Genomic DNA, 24,554 nt, shown 5'->3' with positions numbered 1-24,554 from the left:
CACCTGGAAATTATTGAACCTGAGGAAAGAATGATGTTCAGACAGAATAATGTTTGTCTCTAGGGAGAAAAATGAGCTAGATATGTTTTAATATTTTTTCCTCCTGTATATTTCAAGGTTTATAACTCCCAGAGAGGTGTGTGTGCATCTCTGTCTGAATGCAGGCTCATTATGTTCAGAACCAACACTGGAGCAATGTGTCCTGCAAGTGCGATTGTTTTTTCCCCCAGCAAAACCATTAGTCCACCAGGAAGTGCCCATTAAACCTGTGTCTTTTTACAACCAGCTGGATCACTTCCTATTACTCAGAACAGGGTTATTTACAAATGAGATGCTGAAAGGGTAACGTTGTCTGCATCAGCCAAGGTACCTTCTGTTCTATTAAGAATATGTAAAAAGTAAATAACAGAAAGGAAATACATCCTGCCAGTTAATGAGATGTGGGTTAAGGGCCAGAGGCAAAACCCAGGGCCCTTAAACTAGCCAATCATTAACTGCTAGGAAATGCCTACAGAGGGGTCACCTCTGGTGATACAGGAGAGAGAAGAGGAACCTAGGGAAATATTCACCTCTGCATGAGTGGGAAGGCTGAAGGACTCAAAACAAACAGAACCATCCAAGCAATGCTTTCCCCCAGTTTTCAGCTGAAATCAGTTCCACAGTACTACATGTTTTTCATGGAAAGAAAAATCATAGCACTCCCCTTTGCCCTCCTTGGTTTTTTGTTTCTAAAACCTTTTACTTTCACTTCCTCAATGTAATGGCATACTCTACATGTAGGATCTGAATACAGATCTGGACTAAACTTTAGGAGTTTTAATAAAAGAACTTATGATGAATGTCTACACTGTGTTATGCTTCATTTTGGTTTATAAATTGCATACAATGCTGTTTTGTTTTGACCAGGGACTAAAATGAAACCAAATCCCTATAAAATACCTAGGTTGGGCCAATCTTACAGCTCTAGTAAATTTACTCCCTAGAAACATTCACAACATGCCGTTCTTACTTGATTAAAGATTAAAACATCATTTTGGTTTGAAACAGCCCTCTGCCTGGAGCTGCTGATTTGATGTATTGCTTTTGGCTTTGGTTTCCAAAATGTCAGCAGTTGGAGACACTGAAAAAAAAACGTAGAAGGATCTGCAAGGGTTCCGGAAAAAGAAATCAGAAGTTTCCTTTTACTGCTGTGTCCCAAGTTCCTTCCTCCCAATTCCCTAACTTGGTAGTCTGATTTCTGTGATACTTCTTCCATGCTCTTTCTCCACATGTTGTTTCTGCTTTGTCTTCGCCCACCAACACACAGGGCTCCAGAGTTCTTCGAAAACCACCAGAAATAATCAACCAACACCAAACAATAAAGAGCAACGGAGATACTTCTGTATAATCAAATCAAGGATAATAAGGAGGGTTTTACATCATTTAACCAATTTCTTAATTTTAACATGTCTCTCTACCCAGATAACCCTGCTTTTGCTATCAACAAGGGCTATATTTGCATAATCTTTCCTGATTCGGTGCTCAATCTTTCTCAGATTGTTACAAGCCATTAGCCATTGCCCCAAACTTGCACGAAAACCTAGTATTAGCAGTGACTACCCCTTAGAAAACAGATTAGTTTCTGTCTGTTGTTAATCATCCATTTGGCTCCACCTGCTCATTAAAACACCCCTTACAGGCACATACACACTTTCAACGCAAAGAATCTGGAAATTTTCTCTATCTTTGCCACATCTGCACTTCAAGCATGTGGACCTGCCAACATGGGCAATGTTTTAACTTACTCTTGCGAGGTAATTGCTTATGTAAAGTATTTAAATAAGGGACAGGGAATCAGTGCTGACAAAAGCCTAGGGAAGAGGGAGGGAAAAGGTAGTGACTTTGTGAGGATATCCCTTCTTAATTCAATATCAAATACATTTTACTGCTATGAAAACTTCACTGTATTATACAGAGAAATTCAGAGGAAATACATTAGAGATGTCACTCTGAGTGAACACCCTTCTAGTTTGGTAAATTTCATTATGGACCCTCACTCTGGTGCAGAAATTTTGGTAGAGTGGAAAGTGGGAATGTCCGTCCTTACTCCGAGTTTTAAAAACGAATAAAAGGAAGAAGAGAGAGCTACGTTTTACATGGAATTCCCTTTTGGGGAGAAGTTAACAGTATTTCTCTTCTCCATAATCTTAATACATTTCACTTCCTTATCAAATTTAGACACCTTCATCTTTCAAGTTTTTATTAACAATCATTTTCTGGCAATGTTAATAAGGCAAAGATAGTTATTACTATAAGTGGTCACTGAATATGTTTTTCATATATGTGTCATGTTATTCTTTTAAAATATATAACACGTGTAATTTTATTTCCAACTTTTAAGTTCAATGGAACATGCGTAGAATGTGCAGGTTTGTCACATAGGTAAACGTGTGCCATGGTGGCTTGTTGCACCGATCATCCCATCACCGAGGGATTAAGCCTGGCATCCACTAGCTATTCTTCCTGATCCTCTCTGTCCTCCCATCCCCCCACCCTGATAGGCCCCAGTGTGTGTTGTTCCAATTGCCATGTGTCCATGTGTTCTCATCACTTAGCTCCCATTTACAAGTGAGAACATGCAGCATTTGGTTTGCTGTTCCTGCGTTAGTTTGCTAAGGGTAATGGCCTCCAGCTCCATCCATGTCCCTGCAAAAGACATGATCTCATTCCTTTTTATGACTTCACAGTAATCCATGGTGTACATTTACCTCTTTTTCTTTATCCAGTCTATCAGTGATGGGCGTTCAGGTTGATTCCATGTCTTTGCTATTGTGAATAGTGCTGCAATGAACTCCTACCAATAGTGTAAAAGTGTTCCTTTTCCTCTACAACCTCGCTGGCACCTGTTATTTTTTTGACTTTTTACTAATTGCCATTTTGACTGGTGTGAGAAGGTATATATTTATATTAACATATATTACAAAATATTGTATACGTACGTTTTATTTGAGTAAGTTGACTTTGGATACAGATGCTTAAAGTAAGTTTTACGACACTTTAGCATCAGCTGTCAATGTTAAACATCTAAGCTTTCTACGGTAGACCATTTTAAGTGACCAGTTTATGAGAACAGGACAGGTCAACCAGAATTGAGAAGAATTTGGTTTTTGTAAATTGCTTTGGGTTCTTTGGCATACTAAGTCACACTATAAGGTAATATAAACCTAATGTAGCTCAAATTCTCCAATGAGTTAAATGAGGCATGTTATTCTTCTTTATTTCTGCCCTCAAATTACCATCCCGGAGGATACTACAGTTGTTTCATGCCATGCCATCAAAAATTACATATTCAAAACATAAAGCATATCATTAGCAATTAAATGGCCCTCTGTATTTACCTGAAATTTTAATGTCAGTAATTTTTTTAGCTCCTGTGTATGTTTCTAATTGGAAAATACTAGGATATCTATTTTGCCAGTAGAAAAATGTAGTTTTATATAGTGAGTGATTATAAAAAAAAAAGTAAAGTTAGTCATAGAGAGAGGATTCCCCTTTAACTGCTGTTTCCACATTCTATTCTCATTTAACTCAATTCCCATAGTAAGACAGTTCCTTATCACACCAGATGTCTCTAGTCCTTTCATAAACGAGTTGGGTTTGGTAATAGAGATATGTTTTGCATGCATCATGAAGGTAAATTTTCCAATCTGAAAATCAGATCTTTGGGACAGCCTGACATCAATTTATCAATCACTGGAACTGCTCCAGCACTGCGACAATTAGTTCATTTCTTGTCATTACACATGTCACTAAATGGTCTTCCTTCAAATCAGTACTTGTTGTCATTTACTAAGGCATGTAGAGCTTTGTCTAATGTCATGCCAAGATTTTTTTTGTGAAATGACTCCAAAACTTTGTTGAGGAAGCTGAGGAGGAATCACACAGCCTGCTTGCCCCAAAATGTCAACCACATTTCACCCAAGTTATCCAAATTAAAAATATTTTTCTGAGTTTCAAGACCTTTCAGAATCATAAGTGGGTAGCCCCATATTGTAAGAATGTCCAAAGATCATTATAATGCTTCCTGTCTCATGTTTAATCAAAAAGAAACCATAGTTAATTTGGCATGACATATCCCCTGCATGACTTTCTGTAAATTATGGCCTAGCCACAAAATTAAGCTAGACTCTTGTGGAGCCTAGTGACTTGTCAGCAAGACTGCAGTCACCTAAAAATTATGTAAGTGGGTACAGCCTCCTGGAGAAAACAACCCACAGAAATTATTAGATGTATACAATATTTTAAGAAGAGGGAAACAGTTACAAAACAGTACATACACATGATTCTCATTTAAATATAAACATATTATAATATATAGTGACAAATGTGTATTTGTTGTGTGCATTGACAAAAAGTCGGTTTCTCTCTGTGTGGTTAGATAATGGGCCTTTTAAATTTCCTTCTTTATACTTTAGTCTTCCAATTTTTGTATAATAGGCATTAACTATGATACATAATCAGGGTAAGTATCCTAAAAATAGAGAAATAGATGTATAAGCAACCGTAAAAATTCTAAGATTACAAAGGGTATGTCTGTAAATTCCTTGAAAAGAAAGGCTAAGTTAAAAACACACTAGGAGAGTGATACTGTATCTTCAGGATTCTGAAAATAATGTGAAGACCTGGTGAATTAGTGGCTGAAAGTGAAATATGAACTAGAGATACACAGTCGTTAAGGCAAAACAAAGAAAATGTAGAGTTTTGTTTTTTTTTTTTTTAAACACAGAGAGTTAACAGTGATATCTTCATCATATCTCCTCTTTGAATAATTACAAGTGATTGCAGCTTGCTGGGCCAAGTTAAATCAATTCATAATTATATCACTTAATTTTGATGAAACTAAAGGAAGCCGACCCGCTCAAAACAGACAGGTGTCTTTAAATATTCTTGCAAAGGAACTACCAATAGCAACTAAAATTAATCACTCATGCTCAAGTACATAATAAGATCACAGAGCTGACATCTCCCCCTCCTTCTCTGAGATCTCCACTGGACTACATTGCCCTCTTAGAAGGAATGACCATCAGATAAGTCGAAGTAATCAAGAAGACTATTTGGAATATGTGTGTGTATACTCACACTTCATAAGTTAATCTCATTCAACGTGTATTCTTGGCTTTAAAATAGTAATGATAGTATAAAACCATCATACTAATAAAAATATTAAGAAATGAACAGCCAGGATATAAAAACAGACCATGACAATGTTAAGGGAAAAAGTCATGTCATCGTCACTGCAGTATTTTATCAAATTACTCTATTAAATCTATGGCAACTGTTTGAAGTCTCTTTTAAGGTTCTTTCACTTCATTGTGAAAACCGAATTCCACATACCAATGAAGAAAGTCTCCTTCCTGCAATAGATAGTAGAGTGGACTGAAATAATGGGCTAAAAATAATAGAGAGATGATCTAAAACCATTTGTTTTTCAACATATACTGCTGGAAAACAGAAAATATTGCTGGAGATGAAAAGAAACAAACCACAAATCACACATTGTGGGAGATTTGTTTTTCTGGATGAAGCTATGGATTATGCTATGTTTCGGTCTATGGTATTTGCTGTATGCTGTTTCAGTAATGAAATATACGAACAACTACTTTTTTGTGAGCCACTGAGGATGGTTGTTTGGTCTGAATGTAACCATTCATAGAATATATATGCCTGTGACTGGAATGGAGCTGGGAATCTGCATTCAGAGCTCAGAGATACTCCAGCTTGTGAAATGCATCCGCTGCCTCATTCTGAGGCACGTTACTGCAGCAAGTAATTGAAATCAGAAGCAAGTGCACAAAATGCTACAAGATGCCAGCTAGATCACCTGCTGCACAACTCTGATCACCTGTAATACAATATAAATGAGGAACCTTCAAGCTGGGCAAGAGAGGGACCCTATCTTTAGGGGTTGCCCCAGCTTTGTATCACCAAAGAGGGTTTATTGTTAAACATGGAGAAATACCTAAAATATTTAATTGCATGGGGAATGAACATACGCCTCTTTTAAAGCACACAGAATCACTGGGTATTTCATTGTAAAATATTTAAAAGATGTATCAAAGAATAATTTGTGTATTTTTACTTTACAAAAGGCAAAAGTGTCAGTTTTGCCAACCTTTAATTTGACGAAAAGTAGTAATCAGCAATATATTACCCAGAATTATTTCTTGAGACAGGATCTCACTGTCACCCAGCCTGGAGTACTGCAGAGTGATCATGGCTCACTGCAGCCTCAACCTCCTGGCTCAAGCAATCCTCCTTCCTCAGCGTCCCAAGAAGCTGGGGCTACAGGCACAGGTCACCATATGTGGCTAATTTTTAAAAACTTTTTGTAGAGAGAGAGCCCTACTATGTTGCCCAGGTTGGTTTGGAGCTCCTGGGCCCAAGCAGTCCTCTTGCTTTGGCATCCCACAGTGCTGAGATTACAGGTGTAAGCCACAGCACCCAGCCCAGAAAATGTTTTTGGGACGAAAAAAAAAATAAAAAAGTTAATCTACCTAATCTGTACTTTCAAGGTAAAAATAATATTTAAACAATAAGTCACAAAGTCCTTTTATTTAAAGGAGATTCATGGTGTAAGTATTTCAAAAATTGATGTTTAAAAATGTTTCCATATTTATCGGATTTTGTTATTGAAAATGATACTAAAAGGTCTCACAGAAAATCTTATTTAAACACTTGAAAAACTCAGAAATAGGCCTCTCTAACCTGTTTTAACAGCTTCCAAATAGAATCTCAATAGAGAATGAGTATCAGTTTAAATTATTAAAATATAGCACATACTGGGTTTAACATTAGAATAAATGGACACTTGTCACTCTATTTTTAACAAATGCTTTGCAAAAATGAGGGTAAGAGATAAAAATATGTTTTATTATTTAGTAGACAAACTATTTAGATCTATGTATATTTGTAAAACATACTTTTTGTTCTTAAACTCTATTACTAACATAAGTAGCCCCAGAAACAGACCTTAAGTTACTATATCATGAAGTGTTAAAAGGAGCTTTTTTTTTAGTTTGGAAAAAAATCATGTCCAACTACATTACTCTAGTTTTAACACATTTCTATGAATACAAAAGCATCTTGTAGTAATAAAAAACTAAAATTTAAAACCTAATGTTTTTCAGCTTTTTTCTGTTTTGAAATTTCTATTTCAGGTATGTTTTATGCTATTTCATTATATTAGTTCAAGAGTATATATAAGTAAATAATGTATTTATATACATATAGGTGTATATATGTATTTACTTATTGAGGGTTATAAAAATTTAACTGATAAAATACGTGTTTTTTAAAAAATATAGTCCCCTGATCTAGAGGATAGATGTGTGTCAAAGAAGTTTTTAAAACTTTGAATGCATCAAGGGAACATTTCAAGGAAAGTTGTATTTCATATTATAAATAAACACATCTAAATCAATGTAATTGTTATGTGGATTACATCATAAGGAGATATTTTCCAAAGCAAAATATTGTTTCTCCTAATTGTGTTGTGCCTGTCTGAAACAAATTGCTTTTGCTGCTGTAAAAGTTCCCGGATCCTCACTGCAGCTCATAGTCCAGCCCGAGCATTGGAAAGCAGTGCACATTTCAGAAATAGATAATTTTCCAAAATGAGACAGTGCTCTCCAGAGAGAACAAGACCTTTATTTTCTCAAGCCTTGAGGTAGTTCATGCTACTGTTTAAATACCAACACCCTATAAAAATCACAACCATTTATCTTACAATTCAAGAATTCTCCACAGTTGCCACATAGCAGTTTTATTACAGAAAAGAAAGGGAAAAGTAAATTTCTTACTATCCCCAAATCAGATAATGGAATTCACATCCTCTTCCTTGTCCTAGTTATTTATCAGGGACTTCCTGGTAAAAAAAACTCTGTACTTCATGTGTGCATTATATCAGAGACACAAAGCGATCAGTTAACTTGGGGTGGGAGCAAAGAGCCATAAGTATATTTTAAAGTCATAGTTAAGCATCAGTAAGCTCAATTGCATCATTTTCAAAGGATTAAAAACTCATTATGTGTATATATTTAAATAACAATGTTTATTCTCTCTGTAAGGATAAATTTTTAAAAAATAAATTAGGAAAACATTTTTTCTGTTAGTAAGTATACACTCATTGTAAAATGAAAAGTAGATATGGAGGAGTAAAGGAATAAAATAATGTGAAACAATGTGACTTCTCATATATTATGGAAGGAAGCTTAAGTAGATAGCCATTTGGGAAACCAGTTTGGCATTTTCTAATAAACTAAAAAACACACAATCCCTGTGACCCAACATTCTACTTCAAGGTATATACCCTAGGGAAACTTGCACACGGAACACTAGTAGATACATACAACAACCTTTTTAGCAGCATCACTCACAATAGCTCCAATGTGGCAACAAACCAAATGTCCATTGAAGGAACTGTTGAATGCTCACAAATGGAATCCTGCAAAGCAATCAAAACAACTGAAGGACAGCTATGTAATACACGAATACTGTACAGCAATGAAAACAAATGAAGTACAGCTATATGGAATGCTGTGCAACAATGGAAATAAATGAACTACAACTACATGCTATAGAAAATGTTGTATAGAAATGGAAATAAATGAAAGCTACATGCTATATGGAATACATACAACATTACAAAATAAATTCCAGCCAAATCCTGTATTTATATGAAATGCAGTATTTGTTCACATGGCTCAATCTTTCAAGCATAATGTGGAGAAAACAATGCAAGCCACAGAAAACAAAATTCTGATCTATGAAGTTACAACAAAAAAACAAGGCTAATATATGGGTATTAAAGCTATAAAGTAAGGGAATGATTATCTTAAGTCAGGATAGTGGTTATTTGTAGATAGAAGGAAGAGAAATGTGACTAGTAAAGGACATATAAGGATAGTTTTTAAGTTTAAAATCTTAGATATCTATAGAGTTATATGGAAAAAAATTCTTGGGTTGGCAGTCACAGCTGGTACACTAACTCCATGATGTCATCAGGGCCCAGGCTCTTTGCTTTTTCTGCTCCATTTTCCTCTGTTCTTGGCTTTTGTCTACATAATAGCAAGATGGCTGCTATTTCATGCATCATGTCTACCATCCAGGTGCAAAATGATAAAAACATAGCAGTTGAATTTCTTTCAAGGATGCCTGGCAGGGCAGCAGCCATTTTACTTCCAAGTCAAAAAAGTCACATGCTGAAGACAATGGAGGAGGAAGAAAAAATGAGATGAGATATTTGCATCATCCTTCTTTTGGAGAAGGTGTTTGAGAAGTGGTATGAAAGGTGACCTTTACAGGGGAAAAAAAGGCATCCTATTTTTTTAAGAGAACGCCAGAACAAAAAACACATGGCAGTGATTATTTGGCTCTCAGGAAATTAGGGCCAGTAATTATTTTGTAGATGATACAAATCGGGCTAAGAAATCTTTTATGGATATAAAATGTCTGTAGAGGGGAAAATGTATCTAGTACGTTGACAAAAGCTAAATCCTGAAAAAATGCTAACAAAATACTAGATAATATAGGGATATATGAATTAGAGTTCTAAGACTGAGAGTATCCACTTTGACATCCATTTCAATATTTCATCTCATAATGGTTTAGAAGTATAACATGCTTTAAAACACATGCATCCATTCTTTCTGCTCTTTCATTTCCAGCTTTCTTTCTTCAAGTAACAGGTATATCTATACCTTCTTGCAACCACTGAGAGGGCTGCAAGCAGTTGAAAAGGTAAGTAAAATCAGAGGGTGTTTGGTGTTTTTTTTTTTGTTTTGTTTTTTTTGAGACGGAGTCTCACTTTGTTGCCCAGGCTGGAGTGCAATGGTATAATCTCGCCTGGCTAATTTTTATATTTTTAGTAGAGAAGGGAAGTTTCACTATGTTGGCCAGGCTGGTGTCCAACTTCTGACCTCAGTTGATTTGCCTGCCTTTGCCTCCCAAAGTGCTGGGACTACAAGCATGAGCCACCGCACCAAGCTGATCTTACTTTTTTGCAAATAAGGATTCTTATGCATTCTGGTTCTACACTTAGATTTGGAGCAAATCAGAGAAACTCAGCTTGGGTAGAGAAAACTGACAAAGAAGAAATCTGGAAACTCATGGTCCCTGGCCATAACATCATCTGAATCAAACCTTTGTTATCAGCAATCTAGTTCCTATAACACGATTTATGTCCTATGACTTCAGATATTTCATCTTCATAATAGTCTTCTAGACTTCTCCTCAACCTTACTTTAGAAGACAGTGATCTTCAGGTATACTAAAGTTCCTTCTTTGAAGGAGCAAGTGTCTTAATTCTCTTACTTTTTGTATATTCTCCCTCAGGAGGCAAAGTATTTATATTGGATATATATAGGATCCTTTAACTCTCTGCAGTGAATATTTCAGAATTATCTGCATTCTTCAATTCCTGAAGGTTTAAAGGCATTATGATATGATAAGGCAAGCAAGAGCTGTAGATACAGAGCTACTTTTAAGTTCTAACGCTGTTATAAATTATATAACTTTCTGGAGATTCTTAATCCTCATCTGCTAAATATGAACAATAAAACCTATTTCATGGGGGTGATTATGAGGATCATATGGAAAAAAAAAAAACATGTTTCATGCTTCTCAAAATTCCTTGGAGTATTTTGCATTCAGCCAAGGAAAATCATGGTGCAGCCTCCTGGAACATAAATTTTTTTCTGAGATTGAAAAGTGACGGAAGTTAAAGTCAATTACAAATTGACTCATAAATAATGTAAAACATTGATTAGCTATTAAAACAAGCACATATCATAGAGTTCAAAATTTGCATGAATATCTAAGCTAACGCAGAAATCTTCAATGAAAGTTGACTTGTTCAGCGAGTTGTCACAGATTTTGTGCTGCTCTTGCATTAGGAATAATTTGGTGAAAAATTTTAGAAGCAACGTACATATCGCCCCCATCTAGGAAACGTTCCTTTTCAGTGAATATTCCTGATGAACTTGGCGTTGCCCATCACACCAACTGTGATGCATCCACAGGGATGAGGAATAAATAAATATAATGCACCAGAGAACAAAGCAAAACATATATGTGACAGAATCAATAACCCCTTGAACCTACTAGAATAGGGAAAAAAAGGTCATTTTGGGGGGATTAAGAACTTTTGAGAGAGTTGATAGCCTGAGGCAAAGCCAAGGGCTATTTGTGCCATGCAGTCATTAGCTTTCTGAAATAGCTACCCGTGACCTCTTTACCAAAGTAATGCGCACGCATGTTGGTAATAGCGGAGAGGCAGACAGCTTGCTAATATATTCTTAACTGGCCAACGTGGTGCTTAAGGCAAAGGAGAAATGTATACCTTTCTCTTTTCATTATCTTCACAGATACAGCAAATAATCCTAGAGTTGTCTTGCAGTTTTGGAAGCAGCTGTAGAAATCACAGTGCTTTCAAACTGAGGATTGAAATCCATTCGAAGGTAATGAAAACACTTAACTGGGTCAACCCATTTTTTAAAATTAAATAAAATAAAGTATATCAAAAAAACAGAATGTCATGGAAAATACCAGAAAGTTTTGTATTTTGTAAAAGTAAATACTGTTTTTTTTGCTATTTTTTATTTCAGTTATCTGAACCTTTTGTTTCCATTATCTATGAACTGGTTCCAAATATGTATGTAGCAGATTGGTCCCCGTGTAAAATCATTGTTTTTATTACGGGTTGCAGTCAAACAACCTTAAAAGCCCCTGATAGGAAGTACCCCTTGATTTTACAGATAATGAAACTTTAGTCCAAAGAGTTTACAAGCTTTGCATAAGCATATCATGAATTTTTGTTAATATTAGGTCTCGAAGTAGCAATCAGGTTTCCTGGTTCACTCCAAATTTTTCTTTTCTGCTAAATTTCTCTGCATTGCCAAGTGATCAAAACCTTGAGAATATATATTTTTTTAAGAAGTATCAGCCATGCCCAGTGGCTGATATCATACATATAATCCTTGCACTTTGGAAGTCTGAGGCTGGAGGATTGCTTGAGCCCGGGAGTTTGAGACCAGCTTGGACAACATAGTGAGATCCCATCTCCACAAAAATTTAAAAATTAGCCAGGCATGGTGGCATGTGGCTGTAGTCTCAGCTACTTGGGAGGCTGAGCTAAGAGGATCACTTGAGCCCAAGAGTTCCAGGCTCCAGTGAGCCACTGCACTCCAGCCTGGGTGACAGAGAGATCTTGTTGCAAAAAAGGAGAAATACCTTAGCGATATTTAAATAAACACTAAAAATTTTTGTGTCAAAGTACTTACATTTGTAAAATGAGAATGTGTTCATGCCTAAAGTCTTTGTCCCTTTCCCTAAAAAATTCTAGTAGGCAGCCTCTGAAATGGCCTTCAATAATCCCCACATCCTGGTATTCCAGGCCCTGTATAATCCCTTCCCCTTGAAGATGGACTGGATCAAGTAATTCAACTTACTGTTGAATAGAATAGGGTAACACTGATGAGATGTTATCATCCTTCTGAGTTTAAATTAGATTACAAAAGGATTGTATCTTCCATCTTGCCTGATCTTTCTCTTGCTCACTCTGAAGCAGCTATCATCTTCTGCACTACCCTCTAGAGAGGGCCACATGGCAAGAAACTGAGGGAACCTCTAGCAGCAACCAGTGAGAAACTGACGCCCTCAGTCCAACCACTGTGAGAAACTGAAATCTGCAACAACCACATAAGTGAGCGGGGCAGCATCCTGCCCCAGTGAAGCCTGAGTGCAGACTGAAGCCCTGACCCACATCTAGATGAGTGCTGAGAGACCCTCAGCTAGAGTTGTGCGTGAGTTCTTTACCCACAGACACTGTAGAGAACAAATGTTTGTAGTTTTAAGCTGGCAAGTTTCTCAGTAACTTGTCATGCAGCAATAGATAATTAATATACCAATTATTTCCCATTGACATATGAAATATACTAGGAAAAGACTGTGATGATTCCACCCATGAATAAAGGGCATAGTTAAAGTAGGTTTTCATACAAATGACCTCATGTGGCTGCCAACATAAGTGGAGAAAAGTGAGATCAAGGTATAGGAGACTGAAATGTGAATATAGGGTTAAAAATAATAAATTACAAAACACAATGAGATGTGGTTTGGCTGTGTCCCCACCTAAATCTCATCTTGAAATGTAATCTGAATTGTAATCTTCATGTGTCCAGGGAGGGACCTGAGGGGAGGTAACTGGATCATGGGGGAGGTTTCTCCATGCTGTTCTAATGTTTAGTGAGTTCTCACGAGTTCTGGTTGTTTGATAAGCATCTGGCACTTCCCTTCTCACTCGCTTGCCTGCCACCCTGTAAGATTTGCCTTGCTTCCCCTTCGCCTTCTGCTAAGATCGTAAGTTTCCTGAGGCCTCCTCAGCCATATGGAACTGTGAGTCAATTAAACCTCTTTTCTTTATAAATTACCCAGTCTCGGGCAATTCTTTATGGCAGTGTGAAAATGGACTAATATACAATGTCTGTAATTTATTTTTAAATAACAAATGTTGACAAGGATACAGAGAAATTGAAAAACTTCATACATTACTAGTGGAAATGTAAAATGGTGCAATAATTGTGGAAAAGAGTTTGGGAGGTTCTTCAAAAAGTTAAATATGGAATTTTCATATGATTCCAGCCGTTCTATTTCTAGGTGTATACCCAAGACAAGCAAAAACACGAATGTTCATATCAGCATTACTCATAAGAGTAGAAACAATCCAAAGTCCAACAACAGATGAATAGATAAACAAAATGTGGTATATCCATACAACAGAATACTATTTAGCCAAATAAAGGAATGAAGGATTGATACATGCTATAATATGGATGAACCTTGAAAATACTATGCTAAGTAAAAGAAGCCAAAAAAATATATATATATATATATGATTGAATGTAAACCAAATATCCAAAACAGGTAAACTCACACAGACAGAAAGCAGATTAGTGACTGCCAGGGCTGAGGGAAGGAGGAATGTGGCATGACTGCTTGACAGGTATAAGGGCTTCTGTTTGGAGCGATGAAAATATTCTGGAATCCCTGGCAATGTTTAAACAACACTATGAATATATCAAAACCCACTGAATTGTATACTTTAAGATGGTTAAAATTGTGAATTTTATCTTAAAGGAATTTTATCTCAATTTTTTAAAAAGGCAATTCAGATGGAATGAAAACAGAGATAGCAGAATGAAACAAAACTGAAGAAAAAACTTTTATTGTTACTCTTCTCCTAAGAAATGCTGCCCCCCACCCCTTGGCTTGGTACAGTCACAAATCTAATAAAGTCCAGCAGTGCCACACAAGCTGATTGTGTGGGGATTAACCCATCTAATGCATCACACTACTGCAAAACAGCCCAATTGTAACTGCTTCTAAGCAGTAATATATCCTCATGAAAGAGCAAAACCACTTCTTCCCTAAATCATTTGAACATTTTTTTTTCCAATGTTAGGGTATATTAAAGCCAAAGATTTTTGTTTTAATTTCTTTCTACATAAAACTTTACAGGGGTCAAACATTTTATTATTTTTGAATAATTCCCTAATGGGATTTTGTACATAACCTACTAGATAGAAATTTTTAAGTGCTTGAAGAAAAACTAAAAGCCTGCCATTAGGTAATAAAAGTAGAAAAGAACATTCCTTTGAATGAGATCATTTAATCAGGAACCTCTACAGAAGAAAATTTGACATGTAAAGGATGGATCATTTTGGTATTTTTCAGGAAGGAGTTCTCTGAAGCTAAAAAGGAATTTATTAGGTTTTCACACATCTAGTATTTCAATATATAGATTACAAACATTTCCATCTCTAGTTCTGGATTCCTTCTCTCAGACTTCATATCTAAACTCTCTCTGAATCTGAGACTGATTTCCTTGTCATTAAAATGTGAGAGTTCCCTTATCCCCCTTGCAGAATGTGCCGCAGGGGTGTGGCTTGCTCCTTCGGTCGCCCCCCTGCTCAAACTCCTAGAGGGAGCACGCAGATGGGCAGGTGCAGAGGCCTTGGGGAGCACTTTTGGCCTCTGGTCCCATGGCAGCATCTAGGGTAGTTGTCTATGACTCCTGAAGCCCAAGTGGTCTTGCCTTACAGTGTGTTCTTTCAGCTTTTCCATCTGCAGATGGCTTGTGTGAACTAGTTCAATAGACCTTCTGCCGTATAGCAAGGGCAGAGGGGCAGTGTGACAGTTCTCTGTATCCTGAGCTATTGCCCAGGGTACCAGAAAAATCAGATCACATGTGGGCTCAAAGGATGAGCGCAAGGTTTTATTGAGTGATAGAGGTGGCTCTCAGCAAGTCAGAGGGATGAGGAGCTGGAAGCAGGGGATGGAGCAGGAAGGTGATCTTTGCATCGAGTCGGGGTGCCCAGTGGCCAGACTCTTTTTGGACCACCCCTGGCCAAATTCATCTCAGCATCCAGACGTCCCTCCTCTTCTTTCTCTGCCACCTCATTCTGCGGTCGCTGGTCTGCTGGTGTCTGCTGGTGTCTGTCCATGTGGTCCTCTGTTCCTCTCAATGTTCAGTCCCTTGTGTCTGTGCCTGCTAAGGTCTCAGGTTTATATGGGCACAGGATGGGGGGCATGGTGGGCCAGAGTAGTCTTGGAAAAGGCAACATTTGGGCATGAAAACAGGACTACTTGTTCTCACTTAGGTTCATGGGCACAGGTCCGAGGCTGGAGCCCTCGCCAGGGACCCTGCCCTTCTCTACCCAGCAGTTCCCTGCCCTCCTCCCATATCATCATAATCATAATGGCAAGTTTTCTTTAGTCCAATTTTTCTATCAGAGCCTTCACCATTTCCTTCCTAAGTTTTTTGAATAGTTCCTAATTGGATCCCTACCTCAAGTCTATCTGCCAGGATCAGCTTGCTCTAATCCTTACTCTGAAATCAAGTGGTTTTCTAAAAATGTAAATATAATAGGTCATTTAAGATATTCTCATTTACTATAGGAAGTTATCTCTTGCCAGGCCATTAAAACAATTTGGTGGCTCTCAAATATGACTTTTTGTTCAATGAAATATAGAAAAGACTAGACAATTAGAAAAGGAAAGAGAAGGAAAAGAGAAAAAATGAAAGGCAAGACTTAATGAGAAAGTCTCGTCAGGAAGCACATTTTAACTACGGTTAAACAATTGTCTAATTGAAATTTGTTTAGAATTTCTTACTGTCAATCAGGGTCAGAAAAGCTTGAAAGCTACTTCTGGACAACGTTAAAACCAAATTTTAGCCTGATTTATAATACCCACTTCAACTGGCTTTTTCCTGCCCTTCCAGTCATCAGCCTTTTCTTCTGCTCGTTCAACCAGGCTTTTTCATCCCCATGCCTTCGATATTCAAAGACAGTCTTCCCCTATCTTATCTGACACACGTATCTGATTATTCTTCAAGAGGTAGTTCAGATGTTTTCTCCATGGAGAGTTGCGCAACTCCCAGGCAGGATGCAACACTTCCCGTTCCAAGCTGCCATCAACTTTACAAGATCCGTCATCACATTGTCATCATTTTCTGATAAGTTTGCATTTCTAAACCTTCTGAAAGTCAGAATTCTGAGGAAGGACTTATCTAATTTGTAATAAGTGTTCAATAAATTAATACAAGATAGGAATTGGTAGAGGTTAAATATCTTCATATATTTATATACCATTATACTGCCTCTTGATTAAATTATTCCATCAGAGCCTTCTCTACTTATGCCATAAGAATTAGCAATTGCTTATGAGCATTATTATTCATCACTAATTACATAGATTGACACTGCTTCTCATCCTGTGGCTTACTTCCTAGTCTAGCATTATTGGAGTAAACATCAAGCAGTACTTCTGTAGCCAAGAGCCCACATTCAAAGCCCAACTCCATATCTTCCTAGTTGTGATTTCAGGCAAATTACACAGCAGCTTTTTGCTTCAGGTGCCTCTTCTGATAAGAATAGTAAGGTTTAAATTATTTAATACCTATAAAGAACATAGAACAGTCCCAGCATGTAGTAAATGGCCAATAAATATTAGCTATAGTTATTACCCAAGTAACAGGCAGAAAATCAATGCTAATAAGTTAGAGCTTTGCCCTAATGACTGTCAATATTTTTTAAAAACACAATTTAATTTATCTGAGCACACTATTTGTTCTCTCTGTCCTCGGTTCCTTAATATGTCTAACATACATTCCCACCAGTAGTTATAGGGCTTCTTGTACTATTTCAAATTCACCTACTCTGGATATTAACAACCTACTTCTTTGAGTTGCCACCTACAACGTATATGATAGAGTCTCAATTTTAAGTCAAATCAGGTCAAATACACTCTCAAATACTGAGGAAAAGATCTAGCTATTTCTTTGATAGACTGATGAGGTAATAAATAGACTCAGTTTTTTTGTTGTTTTTGTTGGTTTATTTGGTTAAGATTTTATACCTTATGTTTGAGAACTGGTAAATATGCAGATTGCTAGACAGTCATACAATAGATTTATTAATTTTCAGGCATTAATCACGTTTTATTCTTTAACCTGGCCAATGGTTTATACAAGTGCCACTTTGAGTTCATTTGTACTATGCCCTTTTGACTTGTGAATGCTGTACTTCAATAAAAGTACAATACTTAAAAAAAAAAAAAAAAAACTATTTATCCAAGGGATTAATGCACTATTAATGTTTGTCCTATATGTTAAAGCTGCTCTGTCTGTTGCCATAGTATATTCAGTTAGAGGGAGCTTATCTCAATTTTCTCACCAAGAATACTTTTCCTTGATAAGCCAACCATAATACTCTCCACTCAAATTCCCAAACGAGAAACCAAAAAATTGATTCCCTATTTCCTTTATCATAAATATCCAATCAGTTATTAAGTCTAGTTAACTCTATTTCTAAATATCTCTCAATGACACTAAAATGCCTTTTTATTCCTAACGCCTGTGCTCTAACCCTGGCTCTCAGCAATTTTTTAAAATTTGGATTACTATTCACGCCTTTGGAATTAAATTTCAGGCTTGTGGTGGTCTCCAACCCATCCTCCATAAAGCTGCCAGAGGGTCCTTCTCAAGAATCACACCTAATCACAAAGTTTATATACTTAGTTTTCTCATTACCTACAGAACCAAGTATATACTTCTTAGAAGGATACATTCAGTTCTTCCAAGAAGACTGTATTCTACTTTCCCAAGGTCATCTCCACCCACTCATTATCCACCATAGGTTCTGTTACATGTACATTTCTACCCATTTCCCAAAACGTCAACGTAAGTTCACACCTATGTTCATTCTGTTTCTGCACTTAGCATAATCCTGCTCATCCTTCAAAGTTTAGTTCAACTATTTCCTCTGAGGCTTTCTCTTACCTGCCCTGCATTTCCCGAGAGCATAATTTAACCTTACATATATCCTCACTACCCTAGGATTCCCTTTATACTTTTAGCATAGCATTACCATACAATGTTGTAGTTAGTTGTTTACATATTCATTTATGCAAAAAAGGTTTTGTGCATAAGTTATGTGCCAGGTTCTCTGCTAATTCCTTCTAATTTAATTATAAGCAAGATAGGTACAGAGTTTGTCCTATTTTACCTTCTAGACTCAGCTGCTTATGGTTGGTTAGAGAGTATGTCTTGTTTATCTTTGCATCCTCAGGTTAGATTAAAGCCTAGCATCTAATTAGCATAATTGCAATCAAATATATGCTCTCTCAGCAATAGAGACTCATACCATCAGTATCTAGAATAGAATCTGGCACATAGTAGTTTTTGAATAACCTAAGCGTTAATACATGTTTGTTTAACAATTCAACCAATTAAATAAATTTTATTTTCCATCTCAGTGTCAGTACCATTATCCATATCCTGGATTATTTTCAAAATAATATCAAACAGTGCTTTGCTAAATGAACTCATTTTCAATATTTCTCTGCTACTGAATTGTATCAGTATCCAAATTAAAATAAAGCCCAGAAATATTTCTAATTGACAGGCATCTTCCAGGATTAAAATTGCATTGCGGAGTTACTTAACTTTAGGATAGCAAGTATGCCTGCTGACCAGATTTTTCAATGGGAGCCCCTGCTTTTTCCTTTCCGTGAGCATTACTGATGTCCTGTGTCTAATAACCCAGACTGCCTGGTTTTCAAAACAATCCATATTAAATGACAAGAGTCTATCAGCAACCCCTCCTAGTCACCTGTGGCCTCTATGATTTGGGTGAAATCTCGTTTCTTGCTTGAACACTGGGTCATTGTTTCTACCTTCCCAGGCTTTCCTACCACCTTGCTAATTCCATTATCAATTATGACTGAAGCCTTGATTTGAAACATTGACCATCAGGCTTAAAACAAGTTCCTGTCTTAGAAACAGAATTTTGCAGCTTAAGGACCCAACTCTGTAGCTGAATCCATTTATCTCAGAAGCCTATCCTGCTTGGTTCTAATTTCCATCCTATTTCTATCAGTTTCTATTTCCACAATTTGATGATTTTTTATTAAAATAAGGCAATTAATATAGATTAGCCTAGTATGACTTAACTATTGCCACTACCACCCACTTTCTTCCAAATAAACGTGATAATGTTCAAAAATTAAATGCCCATGTACTTTATGGGCTATGTCTCAAGTCACAGAGTAAGTGAATGTTAATTGCTCCAAAACAATTATTAGTCGTTCCATTTCCACTGTTGCCAAGCTTGTGTGTGATGCATCCCTAGCCAATGAGACAAAGGGTCAATCTCTTGGAGGGCTTCAAGGAAAATGTACCTTCAAGGCGAAAAACAGGGACCTGTGCCTCTCTAATTTCGCAAGTTGTAAATGACATAATGCTTAAAGCTGCAGTAGTCATCTTGCCAGCATGAACAAAATCCAAGACAATTTCTAAGACACTGAGCTGGAGCTCAAACAAACCTGTAACCCCTATACCTTCAGCATGCTTCATTGTTGCTTCAAGTCCATTTTAGTTGGTTATTGCTTCAAGTCCATTTTAGTTGGTTATTATGTATTTACAGCCCAAAACATCCTAACCCATGAATTCCAGGTCCAATACAGGCCTGAGAGTAAACTAGATTGGATCCAAGTTTCCTTCAAAAGTTGCAAACACACATAGGGCAAATATGTTAACTCTGAAAGTAGAGGGAGAATGTGTGTTTATGGGGAGCTCAGAGAGGTATATGAACAAATAGGAATATGCAAGCTGCCATGAGGGCTTCTACTCAGGACAAGCTGGTATAGACCTATTTCGCCCTGTCTCCCCAACTCAGCACAACGATAAACCCTAGAAATAATTCACAAGGCGATCAAAGAAAATGTCTAAAAGATGGTAAGAAGACACACTAATTTGGGACGCCAAGACTGGAAGAACAACTCAGCAGCCAGGCGTGTTATTTCCCCTCTCCTAACAGAAGGCAGCCAACCAGACTGGGCATTTCCAATCCTCGACATAGAGACAGGAGGCAGCCCAGACAGGCCCATTCTTCTCCTCGACTCCTCAGGAGCCCCAGGGAAAACACCTGGCAAACCCAAGCCACTCATAACAAGTTTCCATCAGGAACCCTTCTAACAATTAGTAGCCAGGCAACAACTTAGATGAATCTCCAGTGAATTGCAATCAGTGGACAGAAAAAAAAAAAAAAAAAGTCAATCCCCAGAAGTTACATACGACATGATTCAATTCCATTTATAACATTTTTGAAACAATAGAATTTTAGAAATGGTCAAACAGATTGTGGTTGCAAGGACTTAGAGGAAGGAACATAGAGGGAGATAGGAGTAGGTATATAACGAGATCCTTGCAGTAATACAACTGTTCAACATTTTCATGATGGATACATGTACCTACACATGTGATAAAGTTGTATACAACTATACACCACTCCCCAACACATGCACATACAAATGAGTACAAGCTAAACTGAAATAATCTGAGTAAGATTCATGGATTGGATCAAGTTCAATATCCTAGTTGTAATGTTGTTCTATAGTTTTGTAAAATGGCACCAATGGGGAGAACCAGATAAAGGATACAGGAGGTCTCTATTTATTATTCATAAAACCTCATGTAAATCTACAATCATCTTAATGAAAGTTTCAATTAAAAAAAAGAGAAAACACAAGGAAGGACCTGCAGCCCTGTTTTTCAGTCTATGACTCTTACTTTAGGAATCTCTGGGATGACTGGACTCATTTTAGAAATACCCAAGAAATACAGGAGTTCTCTAGGTATACCTGTCGACCCATTTCTTCCCAGAAATGTCTAAAAAGGTCCAGGTAACTCTGAAGAATCTGTTTTGTCAAACTTTTTTTCCCTTTGACCCATCTGTATTTGGTCTTCTGCTTTCAGGACAGTTCGAGGGTGGCAAGGCTATATTTGACTGCGTATCATTTTCTACCACATCCTAAGTATTTCAGTAAACATAATTAACTTGTTAGGGAAAAAAAGCTGGAGGGATAAAGAGATAATGAAAGAAGTTTACAGTGAACATTACAGTTGCGAATAAAACTGTGAAGCGCTGTGCTAATTAGGTGAAAGAGTTGCCAAGAAGTCCTGACAAAGATGATACCATGGATTCTGAGCCAGCCATATGCAGCTTGTTCAATGTCAACTAATGTGAACCATGCGTCATCTTTCATTTGCAGGCACATAAGTCACACCCCATGTAAATCAACATCAATACTGTAAATCATCAGAGAATGATGAGTTGCAGAGTCAGACACAGGTATCTTGCTTTTCTAAACAGCTTTCATTTGGAAACTTCCTTCTGTTTTTGCATGCTTTCCTTGTGCCTCGCCAACTGGAACTGAGTCGGGTGGAACACACTCTGAAGGGCTTGGTGTGAGCTACTTCTAGTATGAATTCATTTCTCCCTCATTCCCAGAAGATTTCAGGGGGAGACAACCTTCCCACTTCAAGAGAGGAATTAAAGAAATAAGATTTGGTTCTTCCCAAAGTTCATATATTGAATTGCAGATGAAGAAAGCTATTCCAGGCTCTGACACGCCAGATCAGTGACAATAACTTTCTACATAATAGTTTTCTTTAGGCAAAATTATAGAGTCAGGTCTAATTTGTAATTCTTTAGCTAACACATTTGATTTTGCTTTTTGCTTATTATTTAATCCAATTATTTTCCTAAAGAATCTGTTGGCTTATGCAAGTCAAAGTGAAATATAAATAAATAAGGCAACTGCCTGGATAAACCTAGAACAATGAACTTTCATCACTGTTGTCTATATAATCAGCTTAATATTTTACATTGTTACCACACAGTGCATGGGACTGGTGATGTTTAGAAATACAGAGTCACATTGCAAGCAATCACTGTGTTCTGGCTTGCAGTGTGAACTACAGTCTCATGTTTTTGACTGGCAGGAAAATACAAAAGAAGTTACCATTTAATTCTGCTTAAGGTAATAATTCAAGAAGTCACAACGCCTCCTGAGGCCACTAAACCAAAGTCCTGGTGGTTATTCAATTTATGACTTTCTGTCACTCTTTCTCTCAATTTATTTCCAAACCACTATTGACATAAGATCTAAAACCTAGACTAAAAAAAAAACCCAAAGGCCATGTGGATACCTGTTTTAAGGCTGTCAATGAAAGCCACTTTTATGAATATACTATACCCATGGCAGAAATTTATTTAGAAAGGTTAATAAGGGGCCGGGCACAGTGGCTCACAACTGTAATCCCAGCACTTTGGGAGGCCGAGGTGGGTGGATCACCTGAGGTCAGAAGTTCGAGACCAGCCTGGCCAACATAGCAAAACCCCGTCTCTACTAAAAATACAAAGAATTAGCCTGGCGTGGTGGAGGGTACCTGTAATCCCACGTACTTGGGAGGCTAAGGCAGGAGAATAGCTTGAACCTGGGAGGTGGAGGTTGCAATGAGCCGAGGTCATGCCATTGCAGCACTCTAGCGTAAGCAACAGAATAAGACTGTCTCAAAAAAAAAAAAGAAAAGAAAAGAAAAAGAAAGGTTAATAAGTAGCCAAAAAGCATCCTAAAATAATGTAATCTATTTATGAATTCAGCTAAAAGATCCATAAAACTAAAGTACTCTACCTAGTAATTTTCTGTCATTGTATTGTTTATTATAAGTTTCTGGTTCACTAGTACTGTAATGTGCCACAATTACTTAAGCTATATCTTTAATTAAGCATTAATAAAATATGAGTTGGATAATTATTCTAGCAATTTTATTATATAACTAGTGAATAAGTTAACATAAAACTGCATTATGAGATTTCATATAAAATTTAGTATGCACATTGAGTAGCTTAATTTCATGACAAATCATCCTCAAAACAAAAATAAGAGGGATTTTTCTGAGTCAGTGTTCCCTTATTTCTAGAAATGATTCTCAAGAAGAAAAACTTCAAATAATCAACTTTGAAATGTTAGAAGTGAAAGTAACTGTGTACATCTGTGGTTTTCATTTTCACACTGTGCCAAGGGCTCTGCTTCCCAGCCTCCTCAACTAGAAGAACTGTCACACGTAGGTTACAGTACACCTTTGTTATAGAGACAAGATCACATTCAAAGCCAAAGAGCATTTAAGCTATTTGACCAGTCGTCCCACCTTCCAGAAGTGAGGCTGGCTCCCTAGCTTTCAATTAGTACTGGTCTGTCTCTCCTACTTACTTCAGCCACTATGTAGTAGAAAACATTAATTCTTTAATAATGGGATAAAATAAAATATTCATTAAGGCTTTTTCCTGAAGGAATTTAGATCAGTGTTAGAATATTCCTTTGAAAAGCAATGACCACAACATACAACAAAATGAGTAAGAGGAAAAAGAGGAAAAAATATAGTGAAATATAATATGAACAAGCATAGAGTAAACTGGTGACATAGAAGTAGAAGAAATCCCTGGTTAGCTGTTGATTAAAGATACTATCATAAATTAGATTCACATGTTTGGTTCTACCTCTGGAATATCAAATTTTGGTATATTCATGTATCCATTTCTTTTGCAGTATAAAAACAAAGTTTTAATTAATTTAGCATTTTAATTATTTCTGAAAGTCATTTTCCTTCAGGCAATTTTATGGCCATTGTTATATTTAATTTTTCTGTGTAAGATTTATATAATTTTCTCATGTTTGGTGTTTTGTTTTGTTTTGAGACGGAATCTCTGTCACCCAGGCTAGAGTGCAGCGGCACGATCTACTGCAACCTCTGCCTCCCGGGTTCAAGCAATTCTCCTGCCTCAGCCTCTGAGTAGCTGGGATTACAGGTGTGTGCCACCCCCACCTGGTTAATTTTTGTATTTTTAGTAGAGACAGGGTTTCACCATGTTGGCCAGGCTGGTCTTGAACTCCTGACCTCAGGCGATCCACCCATCTTGGCCTCCCAAAGTGCTGGGATTACAGGTGTGAGACACCATGCCCAGCCTCTCATGTTTGTTTTTCTAATCTTGAGGTTATTTTTAGCTGAGATCTCATTTAACTTATAAATAAAATTGAGAATTGCCTTTTTTACAACTAAGATACTATTCAATCTTCTCTAAGAATAAGGTATATTTTTCAATTATTTAATAAAT

The sequence above is a fragment of the Mandrillus leucophaeus genome, unplaced genomic scaffold, assembly GCF_000951045.1.
Source record: "Mandrillus leucophaeus isolate KB7577 unplaced genomic scaffold, Mleu.le_1.0 Scaffold126, whole genome shotgun sequence".
Lineage (NCBI taxonomy): Eukaryota > Metazoa > Chordata > Mammalia > Primates > Cercopithecidae > Mandrillus > Mandrillus leucophaeus.
Note: the sequence above shows the minus strand (reverse complement) of the source record.